The sequence below is a fragment of the Cibotium barometz genome, chromosome 55 (assembly GCF_041138505.1).
Source record: "Cibotium barometz isolate CiBa-2024 chromosome 55, ASM4113850v1, whole genome shotgun sequence".
In the NCBI taxonomy this organism is placed as follows: Eukaryota; Viridiplantae; Streptophyta; class Polypodiopsida; order Cyatheales; family Cibotiaceae; genus Cibotium; species Cibotium barometz.
The window spans coordinates 17,332,173-17,353,927 of record NC_141100.1 but is presented as its reverse complement, the minus strand read 5'-3'; positions in this window follow the sequence as shown (position 1 = coordinate 17,353,927).

The following is a 21,755-nucleotide window of genomic DNA, read 5'->3' as shown; positions in this document are numbered from 1 at the left end:
AAAAAAGAAAGTGTAGGGATAGAGATTCATCGTCAAATGTTGGAATCCAAGCTGTTAGGAGAACAATTTTTTGAAAAGACCCCAATTTATAAGTATTGTTGTGGGTCTAATTTTGATGCAAGAAGTCGAGGTGCCAATGTAGAAGCGCCCACCACTAATAATGTACATACTATCGATTACAAGGTGCATGTGCAGAAGCTCCAGAAAAACCAATGTGCAGATGGTCACAAGGTTGAGAATCTCCGAATTCGGTCCACAATTGCATAGGAGGCCAAGTTCCCAGGCAAGGCTTGAAGGGGCTAAGCTCAGCCCATGACAACATGCATATTATCAATTTCAAGGTGCATGCATAGAAGCTCCAAAAAAATAAGTGTGCAGATGGTTACAGGGTTGAGAATGTCCGAGTTCGGTCCACTAGCCGCATAGGAGGCTAGGTTCCTAGGCAACAGCCAAAGGGGTTGAGCCCACCTACTCTACATAGCCCAAGTTCTTGTCCCCCCTAGAAGGCTTAGTTGAGTGGCTCGACTAGGTTGGGCAGTGATGGTTCTTCACACACTAGCACCACCAACTAGGCTGGGCAGTGGTGGTTCCCCTTAAGAATCCGATTTCACAAAGGGTGTAGGCAGTGGTGTGCTCTGGGAAAGATCAGAACCTTCTCTTTGATAACAAATGTTGGCAAGATTTTGGAGTAGCAGCCACATGCACACACACACACACACACATGCACACAGACCTTAATTGTGAGCATGAGAGAGAGAGAGGCATACTACTCAATGTATGTTATATGTTGAAATGAGTGCCCAAGTATAAAAGATAAGGACACCCAATGCCAATAAAGTGGATTCCATATACACGAAGAGGGGAAAAGTGCCATGGTTGGTTCTAAGTGTGTTTACACACATCACTAGCATATATATGGCTACAATAAGCAGGTTCCAACTCCTCAATGTGAGGAAGCTAGTGAGAAGAATGCAGGGGAGAGGGTGAGCTTGAGCTCCTTGCAAGCTTTCTTCTTCACATACACAAGAGTAGACAACCACACAAGAGAGAGGTAAATGGCTGAATTTTCTTCTATCTTCTTCGCTTCTCTACACCCATAACAAAAGATAAGAGAGAGTAGACAACCACACAAAAGAGAGGTAGATGGCTTAATTTTCTTTTATTTACACCTGTAACAAAAGATAAGAGTACATACCATGAAGGAAAGTACTCTCCTACTAAAACATACAAGGCCAGTCCATAGTGTGAACCCAACTATATGAGATGGCATTATAACTATGATATAACTCTAGTAAACCAAAGTGGCTGTCACACACCCTACAGACCATTGGCGGCATATTAATTATAATATCACCAACCATGCCACTGGCATAACTGTGGAGCTGTCATCTTGGTGTGTCATCCCTATCTACACTAGTTGAGCTCGATATCTTAACACTCCCCCTCTAGATCAACTCCATACCTTGCACTTCAAGTAAGTTCCTAAACTTGTGGAGTTTCTTTGTAGCCCCAATGCCTTTGTGAAGATGTTAACTACCTAATCCTTTGTGCTGACATATACTAGATCCACATCACGTGCTAAAGAACACATCACTCCCAAAAGAAAACATAAAGTATCTAGTAAATCTCTTGTCTGAGACACTACCTTTGTGTACCCATGTACCTGTATCTGAACCTAATAAAAAAGTACGTAATGTATTGTGGAACTTATGTACTTGTCTGAGACACTACCTTTGTGTACCCATGTACCTGTATCCGAACCTAATAAAAAAGTACGTAATGTATTGTGGAACTTATGTACTTGTCTGAGACACTACCTTTGTGTACCCATGTACCTGTATCCGAACCTAATAAAAAAGTACGTAATGTATTGTGGAACTTATGTACTTGTCTGAGACACTACCTTTGTGTACCCATGTACCTGTATCCGAACCTAATAAAAAAGTACGTAATGTATTGTGGAACTTATGTACTTGTATAGACGCATATAAGTTTGGCTTCCTTGGGGCCTGAATAAATTGACTTACTAATCCAACAACATAGCTCAAATATGTCCCCATGATAGTCACATAGCTCAAACTCTCTATTATGGAATTGTACGTAGTAGAGTCATCCAAAAGATTCACCAATGTCCACAGACAACTTCGTGTTTTGCTCCAATGGTACTAAGATTGGTATATAACCTATCATCCCATACTTAGGTAGCATGTCCAAAGCATTATACTACCTTTGTAAAAGAGAAATCCCATCTCTTGTGATCTAATCAATTCTATGCTCGGGAAGTATCATAGCTCACCCAAATCTTTCATTTCAAACTTGTTCTTAAGAAGCATCTTCACTTATGAATATCATCATCATTGTCACCTATGACAATCAAGTCATCAACATAGATGACCACTAGCACAATTCCCTTGATGATGATGAATATCATCATCATTGTTGCCACTTATGACAATCAACTCATCAACATAGATGACCACTAGCACAATTATCATATCAGTCTTTCTCACATAGAGTGAGAAAGTAGCTCAAATATTTGGAATCCAATAGTGATAAGGTGCTCTCCTATCTTTTCAAACCATGCTCTAGGTTCTTGCTTCAAGCCATACAAGGCTTTGTGCAACCTATAAACAAAATCACAATGTGAATGATCCTCATATCCTGGTGGCTGTGTAAACCTCCTCTTGTAAATCACCATGTAGAAATGTAATCTTTACATCTAAGACAATCCCTTAGTTATAGCTATAGTAATAACTAATCTCATAGTGTGAATGATCCTCATATCCTAGTGGTTGTATAAACCTCTTCCTATAGTGTGAATAACTACTCTCATAGTGTGAATGATCCTCATTATCCTAGTGGCTATGTAAAAACTTCTTCCTATAAATCACCATGTAGAAATGCAATCTTTACATCTGAGACCATCTCTTAGTTATAGCTATAGCAATCACTACATCTAAGACCATCTCTTAGTTATAACTATATCAATTACTACTCTCACAGTTGCCATCCTAGCAATCAGGCCTAATGTCTCATCATATTCAGTATGTATATCCCTATGACAATCAACTCATCAACATAGATGACCACTAGCACAATTCTCCTGTTAGTCTTTCTCACATAGAGTGAGAAAGTAGCTCGGATATTTGGAATCCAATAGTTACAAGGTGCTCTCGTATCTTGTCAAACCATGCTCTAGGTTCCCGCTTCAAAGCCATACAAGGCTTTGCTCAACCTATAAACAAAATCATAATGTGAATGATCCTTATATCCTGGTGGCTGTGTAAACCTCCTCTTGTAAATCACCATGTAGAAATGCAATCTTTACATCTAAGACAATCCCTTAGTTATAGGTATAGCAACAACTTAGCAATAACTAATCTCATAGTGTGAATGATCTTCATATCCTAGTGGTTGTGTAAACCTCTTCCTATAGTGTGTATAACTACTCTCATATTCTGAACGATCCTCATATCCTAGTGGCTATGTAAACCTCTTCCTATAAATCACCGTGTAGAAATGCAATCTTTACATCTAAGACCATCCCTTAGTTATAGCTATAGCAATCACTACTCTCACAGTTGTCATCATAGAGCAATCGAGCCTAATTGTTGGTAATCAATCTTACCTTGTACCTAACTAACAAACCCTTACCTTAGCAATCAATTTTCCCTTCACAATTAACCTTGCATTTTACTTGCCTAGTAAACCCATAGTAAATGACTACTCTCATAGTTGCCATCCCTTAGTTTGCAACCATAGAAAATGATTACTCATGTCTCCTCACAGTCAATGCCATATGTATGTGCATATGCCTTCCCTTGGTTATAATCAATCTTGCTTTGTACTCTCTCAATCTTGCTTTGTACTCTCTCAATTTTGTTTCACTTTGAAAACCCACTTACATCTAATCAGCTTGTTCTCTTGAGGAAAATGTTGAGATATCGAGCTCGTCTAGTGAGGCGGTGGACACTGATGACCCGCCTGGGGGATAGGCCCCATACTTACACCACTGGCATAGTTGGTGAGATCTTGGGTGATATGCGGCCAGGGAGATGACAGGCTGTGTGACAGCCATTCTAGAGACTGGCATAGTTATAGTGCCAGCTTATTTAGTCGGGTTCACACTATAGAGAACCTGTGTATGTATTTGGTTGAGTACCTTTCATATTGTGTGTACTCTTATCTTGTATATGGTGTGTTGAGTGTTGAGTAGAGAAGAAGAAGATTTTCAGCCTCTCAACTTGTGTGTTCTCTATTAGGGTTTTGTGAGTGTGTGTGTGTGCTTGCAAGAGCTCAAGCTCTCTTCCCCCCTACATCTTTTCATGGTATCAGAGCCTGGTTCGTGCTAAGGGCTGAGCTGCAAGAAAGAGAACCAAAGGAAGCGGTACGAGGGTAAGAGCTGCAACTACTCTTCCCTATTTATGCTGGTGACTACACCCTTGTCGAGAGCTCTACTAGAGGCACTGGCAACGATCTCTGATTGAGGTGCTTTCTTCGCGGGAGTAAAGCTATAGGGCAACTATCGGAGTCCTATCGGACATAGTTTTCTGGGCCGAAAACGCATTTCGGGCGCGTCTGGACCTCCGTTTTTCAGAAAGCAGGCGATTTCGAGCACTGCGGATAAGTAATCGATTCTCTGTAGAACTCTGTTTTAAGAACTGCAAGAAGACAGATTGACTGTGCAGACACTGTGGGTGCTGCAAAGAGGTCTAGAGTTGCCATTGGGTGTATGTATGCACATTGAAGTCACTGGTTGTGACATTTGAGAGTACTACAGTACCGCTGCAGAAAATACAGCAGTTTGTGCAGAAAAACTAGAGTGATGTTTCTGGTAAAATTGTGTGTTTGGCAAGATGTCAAATGATGGGATAACCCAGATTGTGGCTGAGAAGCTTGATAAGAATAACTTCCATGCTTGGAGGTTCAGGTTGATGAATTTCCTGATGGGAAAAGGCTATTGGGACTACATAGAAGGTGAGCATGAAGAGGCACTGGAGATACCGGACTGCTGCAGATGTGAAAGAATTTAAAGACTAGAACCAAGGAGCCAGGAAGGTTATGTATTGGCTCTCCATTAGTATACAGGACACCATGATTGGGCACATTCAGGATGCCAAGTCTCCCAAGGAGGCGTGGGACACCTTGGTAAAGCTTTATGAAACAAATACTAAGGCACGCAAGATACAGTTGAAGAATGAACTTCATACTGTGGAGAAAAAGAGCATGTCTGTGAATGACTATGCGCTGAAGAATGAACTTCATACTGTGGAGAAAAAGAGCATGTCTGTGAATGACTGCGCTGAAGATAAAGGGTATTGTGGAATCCCTTGCATCTATTGGTGTGTCAGTAGATGATGATGACAAGGTGGAAGTCTGTCTACGTGGTCTCGGGCCATAATACAAGGCGTTCAAGACGTCTATTCAGACTCGGGAAAACATTCCCAACTTTACAGATTTGGTGTCTATGCTGATTATCGAAGAGAAGAGCTTGGGTGAAGACCAACAGTCTTCACAAAGCAAAAACAGTTCAGAGCAACATGCCTTCTACACGAGTTCAGGAAGAGGACGAGGTAGAGGAGGCCATGGACACGGTCAAGGAGGTGGCCGAACAGGTAATCAAAATTATGGCCAGCAGCAACAGCAACAACAACAGTCCCAAAATCAACAACAACAACAACAACACGCAGGTGGAAGAGGTAAATTCTCAGAGGCAGGGAGAGTCAAAGAGGCCGTGGAAATTGGCAAAGGCAGTATAATGATGCACGTGAATGCTATTATTGTGGTAAGCCTGGACATGTGCACGCAGAATGTTATAAGAAGCAGGCTGACATACAAAATGGAAAAGTGCAGCAAAACAACTATGCATCCTCCTCAAGCAGAAATAATGAGGATAATGAAAGGTTGTTTGTTATGCAGCATGTCGTGAATGCCATGTCTGGAAATGTTGATGCAGCACAAAAAGATAATGTATGGTATGTGGATTCAGGCGCTTCGAACCACATGACGAGTCATGGGGAGTGGTTCAAGGATATGAAAAACCCGAAAAGAATAGGTTTTGTGGAAACAGGGGATGACACTGCTCATCCAATTGCCCATGTTGGAGATGTGCCATTGTCTATGCAGGATGGCAAAGTGAAGTACCTTGCAGATGTACTTCATGTATTGAACATAACAAAGAATCTGGTTTCAGTTGGCCAGATGATTGAGCAGGGTTTGAAGGTTCGGTTTAACCCTGATGGTTGTTATGTTGAAGACTTTAAAGACAAGTGCAGGTTGGTTGCAAAAGGCAACAGAGTGGGCAGAATGTTTACATTGAATGTAGACATGCCTGAAATGAGTGCTGTGATGTTTGCAAATGGTTCAGGAATTGTTGCAGACACAGACATTTGGCATAAAAGGATTGGACATGTAAATGTGCAGAGATTGAAGTCTATGCAGACAAAAGGAATTGTGACAGGGCTGCCAAAATTTAAAGTGGAAGGTATGCAGAAAATATGTGAAGCATGCCAATTTGGGAAGCAAACAAAGCATGTGTTTCCACGTAACAGATATGTGAGCAGAAATGCACTAGATGTTGTGCATTCAGATGTATGGGGTCCTACGAAGACCATATCTATGGGAGGCTGCAGGTATTATGTGACTTTCATTGATGACCACATAAGGAAAGTGTGGGTATATTTCATGAAGGAGAAGAGTGAGGTGTTCACTCACTTTCAGAATTTCAGAGTTTTGGTTGAAAAGCAAACAGGGAAATATGTAAAGTGCCTAAGGTTAGATGGAGGGGGAGAGTACTTCTCCAATGAGTTCTCTGAATTTTTAAAGAAGAATGGTATTCGGAGACAGTTTACATGTAGATATACTCCGCAGCAAAATGGAGTTGCTGAGCGGAAAAACAGGCACATTGCTGAGATTGCGCAAGCATTGATGGAAGAGAAAAATATGCCGCATAGCTATTGGGCTGAGGCTGTTTCTACAGCAGTATACATCATGAACAGGACTCCAACTGCAGCCATACATGATGTAACTCCAGAGGAGAGGTTTACTGGCAGAAAACCAGATTTGTCTCATCTGAAAGTCTTTGGATGCATTGCATATGTGCATGTGCCAGATGAGCTGAGAACTAAGCTAGATCCGAAAGCTGAAAAATGTGTGTTTATTGGATATTCCCTTGAGCAAAAGGGATACAGGTGTTATAACCCTGCTACACGTGAGTTGAGGGTAAGCAGGGATGTTGTCTTTGATGAGATGAGCAGCTGGTATGCTACTGAAAAAGAAGCTGTTGGGGTTGATGTGAGTGGAAGTGTGGTTGCACAGAATGCAGGTCAGCAATCACAGTCTTTGAGTGGAGCAGGAGAGTCCTCATCTAGTGGGTCTATTGATAGACCATGGAGTGGGGCAGGCTGCATCATAATACCAGTCCTGCAAATGTGATTAGTACATCACGTAAAGGAAAAGAGAAAGTGGTTGAGCCCCTTGGTATGCCTGACATTTCTGCAGGGCATTCTCATGTTGATGGAGAGTCTAGTGGCTCAGATATGAGCCTTGATGAGGAGCTTGGGATCCCAGCTATGAGAACACCTGGTGTAAAGAAGGCTATGGAAGCCATGAATGAAAAGCTGCGAAGATCAGGGAGAGTGAAGAACCCTGTGCAGAGATTTACATATGATGGTTATGTGGCACATCACTATGCATATATGGCAAAGGTTGTGCAGGTTGTTGAGCCCACATGCATTGATGAGGCTGTTGGAAATGTGTGTTGGGAGAAAGCTATGAATGAGGAGATGGATGCACTATATGGAAATGAAACTTGGGATTTAGTGCAATTGCCTGAAGGCAAGAAAGCCATTGGATGCAAGTGGGTGTACAAAGTTAAACATAACAGTGATGGAAGCATAGACAGGTACAAGGCTAGATTGGTAGCCAAAGGATATGCGCAGATATATGGGATTGATTATGAGGAAACTTTCAGCCCAGTTGCCAAGATGGCAACGGTGATAGTTGTGATAGCAGTGGCTGCATCAAAGTAATGGTCTTTACATCAGATGGATGTAAAGAATGCATTCTTGCATGGGGATTTGCAAGAAGAGGTGTATATGTTGCAGCCACCTGGTTATGAGGATGTGGGTCACCCCGAGCATGTTTAAGCCTTGTATGGCTTAAAGCAAGCACCAAGAGCATGGTCTTACAAGATTTCTGAATATCTTGTCACTATTGGCTTTCATGTAGCCAATGCAGATTTCTCGCTGTATGTGAGACATGGTGATAGAGGAGTTGTGCTTGTTGTCATCTATGTAGATGACTTGATCATTACGGGGGACCATGATGCAGAGATCTTTGATGTAAAGATCTTGCTTAGACAGAAGTTCGAGATGAAGGATCTGGGGGAGCTCAAATATTTCTTAGGCATTGAGGTGATTAGGTCACCACATGGTATTGGATTACTGCAGAGACAGTATGGCTTGGACATGTTGTCTAAGTATGGTATGACAGGCTGTAAGCCTATTTCTGTGCCATTGGATCAGAATGGCAAGTTGAGTGTAGATTCAGGAGAGATCTTGGAGGATCCTACTATGTATAGGCGCATAGTAGGAAGCTTGATATACATGACGAATCACCAGGCCAGATTTGAGCTATGCTGTTGGGTTGGTGAGTCAGTTTATGCAGGTTCCACGGAAACCGCATTTGGATGCAGTGAGACGCATACTGAGGTATGTGAAGTCTACTTTGCATTGTGGACTATTCTATGAGACTGGGACAGAGATATGTGTACATGGGTACATAGATGCTGATTGGGCTGGTGGTAGTATCTCTGACAGAAGATCTACCAGTGGCTTCATGTTTTCTTTGGGGAGTGCTGCTGTGATTTGGAGCAGCAAGAAGCAGCCTACGGTTGCTCTATCGAGTATAGAGGTCGAGTACAGAGGAGCTGCTATGGCAGCATGTGAGGTAGCTTGGTTGAGGAAGCTACTTGCAGATTTGGGTCTATCAGTGGATAGACAAGTTGTCATTTTCTGTGACAGCATGTGAGGTAGCTTGGTTGAGGAAGCTACTTGCAGATTTGGGTCTATCAGTGGATAGACAAGTTGTCATTTTCTGTGACAACATTAGCAGTATACAGTTGGCCAGGAACCCAGTATTTCATGCTCGTACGAAGCATATAGAGGTCCACTACCACTTCGTCAGAGAGAAGGTCTTGGCAGGAGACCTTGATCTTGTTTATGTCAGCACAGAGGATCAGGTAGCTGACATCTTCACCAAAGCATTGGGTATAGAGAAGCTCCGCAGATTCAGGGCTTCGCTTAGTGTACATGAGATGGAGTTGAGCTCGAGGGGGAGTGTTGAGATATCGAGCTCGTCTAGTGAGGCGGTGGACACTGATAACTCGCCTGGGGGATAGGCCCCACACTTACACCACTGGCATGGTTGGTGAGATCTTGGGTGATATGTGGCCAGGGGGATGACAGGCTATGTGACAGCCATTCTAGAGACTGGCATAGTTATAGCGCCAGCTCATTTAGTCGGGTTCACACTATAGAGAACCTGTGTATGTATTTGGTTGAGTACCTTTCATATTGTGTGTACTCTTATCTTGTATATGGTGTGTTGAGTGTTGAGTAGAGAAGAAGAAGATTTTCAGCCTCTCACCTTGTGTGTTCTCTATGAGGGTTTTGTGAGTGTGTGTGTGTGCTTGCAAGAGCTCAAGCTCTCTTCCCCCCTGCATTTTTTCAGAAAAGGTGCTAAATCCCATGTCATATTTGCATCTCATGCAACTATCTCTTCATCCATGGCATCTTTCCAATGCTTATATCCAAGTGCCTCCTCAAAACATGTGGGCTTTATCTCTTAAATTGCTTTGACCATACATGCATAATGATGACCTGCATACCTATCACACCTCAACTTGTATATTGGATATCTAACCTTGGTAGACCTGGGTACACTTGGATCAATTCCACATGTTCTCAACCCTACTTGTGCTCTTTTTACACCGGATGTAACAATTGTCAGGATCCCAAACTCCTCACTTTGTTCTAATCCACTAGACTCTCCATCAATAAAGGAGTGATAACCTGGTGTAACTATTGTTGGGATTCCAAAGTCCTCACTTTGTTCCAAGCCACTAGATTCTCCATCAATAAAGGAGTGATGGCATGTTAAAACATTAGACAGTGATGACTTACTCAAACATTAGGCATAATAAAAGGTTGATATGTCTTCTCTTTTCCCTTACCTAGTGATACATGTGAAATTGTTGATTTTTTAACACCACCTATAGTACCACCATGTGATATGTCAAAATGCCTAACATTTTGCCTCAACCTGCCTTCTAACCAAGGACTTACAATAGACTCACTGCTACAGGACTCTCCTGGTCCACTAAGTGCCTATGATTTCTACTTTACATTCGAGGCACCCATCTAATTGTTTACTGCAACCTCTATAGATTTCTTTAGTGGCATATACCAGCTACTCATCTCATTAAACACAACATCCCTACTCACTCGCATCTCATGCATAGTCGGGTTATAAAATCTATAACCTTTCTGGCTCAAGAGAATAACCAATGGATATACATTTTTCTACCTTTGGATCCAACTTACTTCTCACCTCATCTGGTACATGTACAAAATTAATGCACCTAAACACTTTCAAGTGTTCCAAATTTAGGTTTCTACCTGTAACTTTTATCCAGGCATCATGCTATGAACTGCATGCAATGGGCACTTGTTTATGAAATACATTGTAGTTGTAGTTACAGCTAAAAATAATGATGTATCCCTTTCTCTCTCATCAATGCACGAGCAACTTTTATAATGTGGATGATATTCCTTTTTGCAATCCCATTTTGTTACGGGGTACTTCCATGTAAACTGCCTCTTTATCCCATGCTCTCTCAAATAGTCACTGAACTCATTGGAGAAATATTCTCCCCCACCATCTGACCTTAGGCATTTGTTATGGCTCACCCTAACCCCCCTTGAAACACATCCAAGAAGAGATTACCTGGTGAACCGTAACTATCATGAGGATCTTTCCAATGGCCGAACTCATAACCCTTGAGGTCTCTAAGCTCTACAACTCTTTGAGAAGTAATTCCACTGCGCCTCCCCGCCACGTTCTCACACCGTCGCGTTGCACTACGGGTACTCATCTCTCCTCTCACCTCACATCACTCACACACACACTCACTAGCATGCATTAGGGAGAGAGATTAGCAAGAGGATTAGCAAGAACAAGACTCAATTGCACAATGGGAGAGTATATTGTTTTATGAAAGATATTCACTTATATACATGGCCATAAGTTTTCACACTCACTTAAACTATGGCTGGCTAGGCTCTTTAGGCTCATAAGAGGCCTAATGCTATTACAATGACTACTCTCATAATATATCCATGAATTACATCACTTAGGACTTTATCCTAACTTGTTACCACATGCTCTTGAAGTGGGAATCACCCCATAAATACTCCGCTGTCACACCATTACGAGCGCCCGTCCAAGTTGTAGCTTTGGACTCCCACTGCCCCCTTTGCGCACCGGCGGATTCCCGGATGGCAGCAGCGGAAGTACCTTCCTCTTGCGCGGGGCAGGGTTTCTCACTCGAGGCCTCGCCCTCGAATGTCCAGGCACGAGACTAAGTTGGTGGTCCTTCCAAAAACCAAAACCGGGAAAAATTTCCATGCCCAAAAAGCGAAGATGATTCCACCATTTTTATTTTCTTAATGGATTTTTCTAACGAGGTCAAGATGCTGAACTAACCTTCATCTGAATAAACCAGATAGAAGGGAAACTATTACAGACTTAACTTGAAGGAATCAACTATTTTTTTCCTAATTGATACTGAACTAACCTTCACCTGAATAAACTAGATAGAAGGGAAACTATTACAGACTTAACTTGAAGGAATCAACGCTTTTGTTCCTGATTGAATTACGCACAACCGTTGATTTATTCTTTAGAGGTCTTCAGGATTCTAATTAACTACTCGAGTTCTAATCGTATTCCTATTAATCAATTTTATTGTTAAAACTCTATTGATTCCAGCCTACCATGGGTTAGCCACCGCCCAACCACTGGAATAGTAGAACCAGACAAGTACTCACCCACCTATAATTAAATGCCTTTCTTAACTTTTGCTTTAGAATATAGATACGCACACACTCCTCTTTAAACTTTTGCTTTAGAATATAGATACGCACACACTCCTCTTTAAACTTTAACTTATAAAATAATCCATTGACAAACAATTACTGGTTACACGTCATAACTCAAAATTTCCATTGAGTCTTGGTTTCTCACAAAACAGTATCACTCTGGACTCTCCGTTGGAAACGAGATCCAGTAATAGATTACAATAAACATTGGTCCATCATACAATATCTTCCTCGACATACGCATGGGTGTCCTTGGCGCCGCGAGCCCGTGCATCGCCTGTCAGAACCCTCCAGGATCCTCCTTAGGTGTCCTGGCACTTCACTCAGGGACCGCTTTGTCGGCCCTCGTGCATCGTACCAAAAGCGCACCATTTTAACCATACCGAGGTTGGTCAAGACTTGGATAGGCTTTGCCGCATGAACTGTCCTTTGAACACTCCCCGCCAGCCATTGCAACCGAACTTCCCTTAGAAAACATATATACCAAATGCTCCCTCCAGCATTCTGGCGTAAGACAGTCTTTTAAGAAAACAGGGTTTCTATGCAAGTTTTCAGTTTTGATTTTCTTTTGAATACAATGAGTATATCTTAATTCCGTATCCCAAGACTTCTAGATCACAGTCTGGTTTTCCAAGCAGAATTCCTCGAATTCTGAATTCTTAATCCTCAGATCAAAATCAAGGTCTCAACTTAGTTTCAGATTCGGTGGGTGATTTGAGTGTAGATTATGGAACTGGTCACATCGTCATTTTTTAAAACTGACGAAGGAGTTATGTCTTGGTTATAGTCCGATTCAGGTTTTGAGTCTGGAAAGGTTCTTCTTGAACTATCTTTATCAAAGGGAAATATTTCAATTACTATTTTATTGAATTTAAAACTAATCACGAATTCCTATGAGGAATCATTTATCTAAAATTTCGATTTCGATAGCTTCACTGAATTTTCTCATTGTCATCTTAGAGAATATGAAACAGTAGGATTTTCTTTCACAAAGTATTTACTTAATCATTTACCAATATTCATGGGAATTAGACATAGGATTAAAGAGAACTCTTATTTTGATATAAAAATAAAATTCTTTTGTGCATCCTTTTATGCATAAAAATCGATATTAGTGAAAGTAACACTTTTACAAAAAAAAATTCTTTTATGCATTATTTTGTGCAAAAAAATCAATAATGATGAAAGTAACACTTTTATAATAAAAAAAATTCTTTAATGCATCCTTTTATGCATAAAAATTAATAATGATAAAAGTAACACTTTTATAATTAAAAAAAATTCTTTTATGCATCCCTTTATGCATAAAAATCAATAATGATGAAAGTAACACTTTTATAAAAATAAAAAAAATATTCTTTCATGCATAAAAATCAATAATGATGAAAGTAACACTTTTATAATAAAAAAATTTCTTTTATGCATCCTTTTATGCATAAAAATCAATACTGATAAAAGTAACACTTTTATAATTTAAAAAAAAATCTTTTATGCATCCCTTTATGCATAAAAATCAATAATGATGAAAGTAACATTTTTATTAAAAAAAGTTCTTTTATGCATTATTCATGCATAAAAATCAATAATGATGAAAGTAACTTTTTTATAATTAAAAAAATATTCTTTTATGCATAAAAAACCATTTTGATGAAAGTAATACTTTCATGATAAAAAAATTATTCTTTTATGCATAAAAATCCATTTTGATGAAAGTAACACTTTCATAATAAAAAAAATTATTCTTTTATGCATTAAAAAAAATCAATATGCATCTTCTATGCATGAAAATGACACTTTTAGAATATAGAAACGATAGGGATTAATTTACTCTTTTAGAATAATAAAAGATAATACTTATTTCTAAATTTTTGAAAAATTTTGCCATAACCTCCTTTGTATAGCTGACCATTTTTTAATTTTTACTACTTATTTTTATTTAAAAAATAACCTCAATTGGTTTTAAGCATTCTAAACTAAACAATTTTCACTTTTTAGAGAATTAATATGAAAGTTTAATTCTAACTATTAGTTCACTTAACTAGGATAAAGAAGGGCTGATTTTAAGAATGAGAGAGGGGGAAAACCTTTCCACAAGGCATAGTGTCCATTTATCACTTCAAACAACACAAAAATTAGAAAAGCAAAAAAGGAATAAAGAAAAATATAAGACTTCTAACTTACATAAATTCTGGGAGCTTTCCTTTGGCTTGATGGTTTGAGGGTTCAACTCTTGTTTGTAATAAGAGTGGCCACCAATCTTTAGAAGAGGGAAAGGTCAAAAACTAGTGAATTATTAAGAAATTCACAATTCTTGGCTCTTGAGAGGAGTAGAGTAACACTGCATAAACACTATTATTTTTCAACAAAGGGAGAGGCTTCTATTTGTAGGAAAAAGTGAGCTCCTAACCAAGCAAACTGATTCTAGAATTTTCCAAATCAGTTTGGTCAATTTTTGTCCATTTTTAGGTCAGTTTAGCTTACTTTTTGGAACTAGACTTGAATTAGGAGAGAGGAGAGATGAAATATCTCAATTTTTGAAGATTTAAAACTCCATTACACATGTGAAGTAGGCGCCTCATTCATGAGGGGGGAATCCCCATTGTGAGGTGTCAAAAATCCATTTTTTAAGCTTTTCCTTTGGTCCTTAGTCCACTCTTCATCTTATGTGAGTATTTACTTATTTTTTTTGGGGGAGGGGGGATTTTCTTTATTTCTTCTATTTATCTTCTCCACACATTTGGATGAATTTGATTGGCCCCTCAAAACCTTAATTTGAAATTTTTTAATTTTTCAAAAATCTGGACCCCTAGGATAAGGCTTCTTGAACAGATTATTCTTAATTTCTAATGCACCTTCTGAAAATCTTTTTGAACTCCTATTTTGGGGGAACTTATTTTAATAAGAAGAGATATTTTTCCATCCAAAAATATTCAAAATCTGAATATTCTCTCTCTAGAACATTTTCTCTCTAGGTCAAAATAGGTAGAAACAAGATCTTTTATATTTCTGAAGAGGGATTTGATTACAGGGGAAGATGCTAGACATCTTGAGAGGCTGGGGAGGAATCTTACAAGTAGCCACTTATTGGTGAGGATTTAAAGAATTATGTTGACTTGCGAGGCTAATATAGATATCTTCACTAAGGATTGAAGATCATTGATTTGTGAAGATGATAGCATCGTTTGGAGAGGTTTGGAATTTGAAGGAAATTTCCAAGTGATGGGTTGTACCATTGACCATGCATTCACCTACCATGGCCCCCCCATCCAAAGATGTACCTGGAAGTTGTCGATGGTGAGGCTTTGGTGAAAATGTTCTCTAGTGCATGAGTATGGATATGTACTCATGGAGCAACTATTGAAGATCGTTGGGAAGGTGCTAATGTGTGAGATGGCTTAATCTGTGAAATGGCTTAAATCGTGAAGTGAAAGTTCTTAAGCCATGAGACTGTTAATTCATGAGAAACCTGAACTCGTGAGATTGCAGGTTTTTTGGCCGTGAAGGGTTATTTTGTGAAATGGCCTAAACCCGTGAAAGTGCAGGTTTTGACCCCGTGAAGTTGCAGGTTTTTGACCTGTGAAGTTGTAGGTTTTGACTCTGTGAAGTTGCAGGTTTTTGACCCGTGAGAGTGCATGGTTTTGACTTCACTGGTTTTTGATTTGAAATGATTTTATGGGTCAGCTAGGGACGTGCGAGCAATAGGTTCTTGTGCACTTATGCTTCACATCTACTAGAGGGGTGACAAGAGCATTGTTATTTTGTCCTTGATCCGCTCATAAGTCTTTGTTGTTGTAGACGCGGGTATTGATTCTTGAATTTGTTGCTCAAATGTTGTCAAGGTGGTAGATAAGACTGCTGGTTGGTTTCTTGAACACACAAGATCTTGTATAGGTGGTGAATGCACGAGAGTGGTTGAGTGACTTGCTTGGTGTTGCTTGGGCCTCCATTCTTGTGTCGAACTTTAGGTGAAGCTATTGGGGGTAAAGTTGTTGATAGCAAGGCTATCTTCAGGTTGTTCAATTTTTGTAACCATATGATGGGATTACCATCATAGTATCCTTGTTGATGAAGCATGCACACAGGCACCCATCTTTGATGAACATTATAAGTTGGTGGGGCTGGTGCTTTTGGTGTTGAGGCTTTCTTCTTTGTGCAAGCTTAGGGGGCTTTGTGATGCACTTGGAAATCCAAGCGTTGGTATTTCCGTGGTAGTACCCTTGTGCTTGCAATAATCTTTTTGGTACCCACACTTGTTGATTGGTGGAGTTCTTTGTGAGGAACTTGCATAGGCTTTTGTGGACAGTGTTGTGGAGTACTTTTCATTTTCTTTAGCCTCTGAGTGCTGCATTGAGGAAGAGGCTTTGACTATCGAGGCACCCAAATTCGATTAGCACCTTTGTAGTAGCCTTGAGCTACAAGTAGCTCCTTTTGTAGTAGCTGCTTTTGTAGTAGCCGTAAGCTACAAGTAGCTGCTTTTGTAGTAGCCTTGAGCTACAATTAGCTGCTTTTGTAGTAGCTGCTTTTGTAGTAGGTGCTTTTGTAGTAGCCTTGAGCTACAAGTAGCTGCTTTTGTAGTAGCCTTGAGCTACAAGTAGCTGCTTTTGTAGTAGTAGCCTTGAGCTACAAGTAGCTGCTTTTGTAGTAGCTGCAAGTAGCTGCTTTTGTAGTAGCTGCAAGTAGCTACTTTTTGTAGTAGCTTTCTGCAAGTAGCTGCATTTGTAGCAGCCTTGAGCTACAAGTAGGTGCTTTTGTAGTAGCCTTGAGCTACAAGTAGCTGCTTTTGTACCCATATCTTGATACCATTAAGATACCTCGACTTTTGTTGTCTTAGTGGATGTTTCTTTTTGGTGGAAGTGGAAGGTTTTGGGACCTCCTTCACATTGGTTGGTGCTGAGGGTGCAGGTTTGAGACTTACGAGTATTTTTGATGATGATGAGGATAGAGTCTCTTGTGGAGTGGCTGTCGATGATGAGGCTTTCAAGCATGCGGTTGTCTCCATTGGTGGGGTTTGTCGATGAAGAGGCATAGGCTTCGAGGCTTTTCCTTTGAGTTCCTTGTTAGAGATAGATGTAGCAGCTGCTTTTGTACCCACATCTTGATACCATTAAGATACCTCGACTTTTGTTGTCTTAGTGGATGTTTCTTTTTGGTGGAAGTGGAAGGTTTTGGGACCTCCTTCACATTGGTTGGTGCTGAGGGTGCAGGTTTGAGACTTATGGGTATTTTTAATGATGATGAGGATAGAGTATCTTGTGGAGTGGCTGTCGATGATGAGGTTTTCAAGCATGCGGTTGTCTCCATTGGTGGGGTTTGTTGATGAAGAGGCATAGGCTCCGAGGCTTTTCCTTTGAGTTCCTTGTTAGAGATAGATGGTTGCATGGGGGGAACTTCTTCAAAAATAGCTATTGATTGTGAGGTTTTGGCACCAAACTTTGTTGGTGAGGATGGAGTTGAAGGAGGAGATGCTTTATTGGAGTTGTTTGTTGATGCAGATGGTAGGTCATTGTGTAGAGGGGCTTCTATGGAAGAGGCTTGTAACCTGTTGCGTTCAGCATCATAGAAATCCATTAAAGTTGGATCCTCTTCCTTGTAGTATGGTATTGCCAACTTTTTGTCGTTGACCATCATGTGATGGCTCTATCGCTAGCACAGCACAGTGGCACTTGAGCAGCAATAGTCTATTTATGCCCCAAGATCAAGTCGGCTTCCAACACATACTCAACCCCACAAAAAACTTGCAATGTAAGGGAGTTAGTTTCAATATACATTGTATGTTCAAAGTACCCCAAACATGGCATGTTCAAGTCTTCTGTAAAGGGAATTCTTTCAGGATGAGCCGTGAGTGTTGGTTGACCTAACAAATCCCATAACTCGAGGGTCATGAGATTATGTTCTCATGTTGGATAAAGTTGTGCTTGAGCTGTGGTTATTTTATTGGAAAGTTCCAATCCAACCAGAATCCAAGGGATCTTTTTAGTAAGATATATTGGAAGTTCCATCTCCTTCAAGGTCTCTTCCTTTTATAATAGCAATTGTACATTGCTTACAGGAGTGTTGTTTAAGGTGACTATTTGCATGGATTCATCTATTTAATACAACGAGTCACGTATCCAAGTTCCACCCCAAGGATGATAGCATACTCAAGGGAATCTAGGGTAACATGGAATGCAAATTCCACATCTCCACCGATGGTTTAAGTAGCATAGCTAAAGTAACAGGGAACTTTAATGTTTTGTCCATTGGCTCCTCTTGCAAGACCATCGTCTGTATAGGGATGATTTTAGGTTGTCCCAATGACACCCAAGTGTCTATTGTCATGATGTTATGACTAGCTCGAGGGATAATCAACACGCGTTTGCGTTAACATCATTGCCTGTAGGGAAATCCAACCATATCATGATAGAATCTTCAAGAGGAACCATGGATGTTTCAGTTTTCGTTTCAGCTTTAGATCTCGTTTCTGTTTCATATTCCCATTCACTTTCATCCTCTTTTTGGCTCTTAGCTTTTTTAAGAGTACCCAATGTGTACACTGGGTGGGTGGCACACTTGGCACACTTGGTCCTCGAAAAATTCTACATTGGCACACATGGTCCTCAGCTTTTTTAAGAGGACCCAATGTGTATAGTGGCACACTTGGTCCTCATACAATTCTAAATAAGGTCTGTTTGGAAACCTGCAAATCCTCATAGTCTCATTCTATGGAGCTCTTTATGTCTCGGTATAACTCATGTTGAGCCTATAAAGGTGCAAGTGCTGATGTTATGCTGGCTTCACCACCATGAGAGAAGAGAATTCCTCCATATGAGTGTTTGTCTCAATAGAAATACCCAGACCTGGACCGATCTTAAAGCTTACCTCAGAAAGAGGTTTTGTCCTTCAGGCTTCCTTGAAACTAAAATGAATGAGTTCTTGGAACTAAAGTAGGATAGCCGGACAATTGAAGAGTACCATCAAGCTTTTGCCCTTCTCCTCAAATATTCTCCACAATTGGATGAAGAGCAGCTGATGGCCAGGTTCATTCGAGGAATGAACGAGCCATTGGACACCTTAGTAAAGAATGCCAAACTTGTCTCAATGGCTGAAGCAGTAAGAATGGCAAAGGACTTTGCCAAAGCCTTTGTAGTTAAGGTCCCGCCGAAGCCTGCACCCTCTAATTTTAAAAGATTCCAAACCCCGGGAAGTACTTCAAACTTTCCACCCCCAAAGAGGCAGCAAGACCCATTAGAATCAAGATGCGAGAAGATTCAGAAGTGAAGGAAGACCCTTCCCCCAGAACACTTTATCACGAGCCCCACCTCTTTCAAGGATTCAAAGGGATGAGCTCAGAAGTAAGAACTGGTGTTTTGGATGCCAAGGTTTTGGTCACCAACTGAAAGACTACCCGACTCCTACCATGTCAAGAGGATAGGGAAGTCAAGGACCGAGAGTGCAGAGACCAGCCTCGTCCTATCAGTCAAATCAGGGTCCATCTCATCAAAATCAGGGAAATCCCAAGAGAACTCCAGCTCAGCCATCTACCTCTGTCGTCCAGAGTAGCCTTAGAACTCTTTCCCAGAACTGGGGCAACCAAAGAGAAAGAGTTTCGCCTCAGACTGCAACAGCCACAGCAGTCACAATAGCAGAAGTAGTGGAAGAGGAAGGAGGAAAGAGGAAAGATTTATGCAGCAATTGAAAACCAAGGGCCAAACCGTCAATTCTCAGTCATCCATACTCTAGTTGAGTATCAGGGTAAGCCTTTTAAGCTTTTGATTGATTCAGGAAGTACTCATTCTTTCATTTCCCCAGGATGCTTGCGTAAGCTAGTCTTAGAACAGAAATCAGGGAAACCTATGCAAGTTGAATTGGCCAGTGGGAAGATTCTTTTCACTCACCTTGAGACAAATCATATTCAGTTCAATCTAGATGGGAATTTAACTGACTCTCAGTTCAGAGTCCTACCTTTGGGAGTTTTCGACGGGATCCTTGGAATAGATTGGCTCCACAAAAATCAAGCTCACATTCACTGTCATAATGGAACCATTTCCTTTCATGACCTTCACGGAAGCAAAGTTCAAGGAACTGAAATTTCAGGATCCCCAAGTCTGCAATTAGTAAAAGCTTCTAAGTTACTAAAAGGACTTAGAAAGAAGCAACTCATTTATGTTGTCAAAATGAATCCAGTGGACACAAAGTTAAAAGCTAAAGAACCTGAATGGTTAAGTGATTATGATGATTTATTCCTAGCAGAATTAACAGAGATGCCTCCAATCCGGGAAGTAGATCATGAGATAGAATTGACCCCCGGAGCTCAGCCAGTAGCCTTGCGCACGTACAAAATGCTAGTTCCTGAAGCCATCGAACTCAAGGAACAGCTTAGATAGCTGTTAGAACAAGGGTTTGTAAGACCCAGTGTTTCACCTTGGGATGCACCAGTTCTCTTTCAGAAAAAGAAAGATGGAACGCGAAGACTCTGTGTGGACTACAGAGGTCTCAATTAGCTAACAGTTAAGAATAAGTATCCTATCCCGAGAATTGATGAGATTGTGGACAGGCTGCTAAGTGGAGCCTAGATCTTCACAAAGATAGATCTCAAATTAGGGTATTATCAGATCAGGATTAATGAGCAAGATATCCCAAAGATAGCCATCAATACTCGGTATGGGCATTATGAATTCACTATCATGCTGTTTGGATTGACAAATGTCCCAGCTACGTTCAATTGCATAATGCAAGACATTCTCAAAGAATACTTAGATGATTTTGTTCTTGTTTTCTTTGATGATATTTTGATTTACTCAAAGAATGCAGCTGACCATGAAGCTCATGTCAGAAACATTCTTGAGATTCTAAGGAAGCACCAACTCTTTGCAAAAAAAGAGCAAATGCACTTTCTCTATCGACCATGTTGAATACTTGGGCTTTCTGGTATACAAAGATGGAATTTCTCCAGATTTTGCAAAAGTCCAAGCAATCATAGATTGGCCTGAACCAAAAACAGTGAAAGAAGTTAGGGGATTCTTGGGATTGACTGGCTGGTATAGAATTTTTATACCAAAGTATGCTCTCATAGCTTCCCCTCTGACCAATCTTCTCACGAAGAATACCCCGTTTCAATGGTCTGCCAGGTGCCAGAGTGCTTTTGATAAGCTGAAGATCGCCTTGGTAACTAATCCCGTTCTGAAGCTTCCAGATTTTTGTCTACCCTTTGAGGTAGTAGCTGATGCCAGTGGTTTTGCCCTCGGAGGTGCACTCATGCAGGAAGGTCATGCAGTGGCCTATGAATCCTAAAAACTTAGAACGCAAGAGAGGAATTATGCTATCCACGACCTGGAACTACTTTCAGTAGTATATGCCCCTACTGGGTCAAAGATTCCCTTTGATGACAGATCATCAGAGCTTAAAGTGGATCTTCACTTAGAAGGATCTCAACGTGCGCCAAAGAAGGTGGATGCAGACCCTACAAGAATTTGATTTTGAAATCAAGTACCACCCAAGCAAAGAAAATGTGGTGCAAATGCCCTCAGCAGAAAAGCCTCCTTGCTTGCAATTACTGTAGTGTCAAATCCTTTGATTATTGAAGCAAGAGAGAAGATCATGCAAGATAGATTCTTT